At 36.8% G+C, this 730-nt stretch overlaps 1 non-coding gene across 1 annotated transcript; it reads right to left on the bottom strand.

Annotated features, from left to right (window-relative positions):
• Positions 1-365: 365 nt before the first annotated feature.
• On the bottom strand, positions 366-446 carry Trnat-agu. Its single transcript has one exon. It is a non-coding gene; the product is annotated as a tRNA-Thr (tRNA).
• Positions 447-730: the final 284 nt, after the last annotated feature.

Genomic DNA, 730 nt, shown 5'->3' with positions numbered 1-730 from the left:
ACACACATCATGGTGGACGACTGAAAAGATAAAATGAGAGCATGTGTAAGAATGAAAACCATAGAAAACTATTGATGTCTTGCTGCTGTCGGTAACATCTCATACTCTCAAAGGAAGATATAAACTGCAAGTCTTTCTGAGGCTACTTGTCCTTTTCCTATTTCAGATATCAAGTGAACATTGTCTTATATGTGATCAGGAAACATCACATTGAATTCAAAGTTTGTATTTATTGTGCACCTCTATATGACAGATACTATGCCAGGAACATGATGAATATTCTTATTCTTATTTCATACAACCAGCCTTTGAGACTGATACCACTATCAATAAAAATGAGAGAAGTGTTACTTTATTTATTTATTTTTTTGAGCTGAGGATCGAACCCAGGGCCTTGTGCTTACTAGGCAAGTGCTCTACCACTGAGCTAAATCCCCAACCCAAGAAGTGTTATTCTTAAAGATCAGATGTTCTAGAACTGTATGTATCACTGAGAGCTACCAATGAACAGATATGTAATGTTGGGCAAGCTACTTAGTTTCTGTAAGCCACAGATTCCTCATAAGAATGATGGGGAAAAGCAAGTTATATTCACTATGATAATGTCAGATGCTGTAACAAGCACAACCAGGAGAATATGATGTCCCGCAGGTAATAAAATACTTGTACATGGGAAGTAAGAATTGGATATTCTAAGTGGGGCTCAAGGATGCAAGCTTCTTTATGTATC

This window comes from Onychomys torridus, chromosome X (assembly GCF_903995425.1).
Source record: "Onychomys torridus chromosome X, mOncTor1.1, whole genome shotgun sequence".
Lineage (NCBI taxonomy): Eukaryota > Metazoa > Chordata > Mammalia > Rodentia > Cricetidae > Onychomys > Onychomys torridus.
This window is presented reverse-complemented; position numbering and strand designations above follow the sequence as displayed.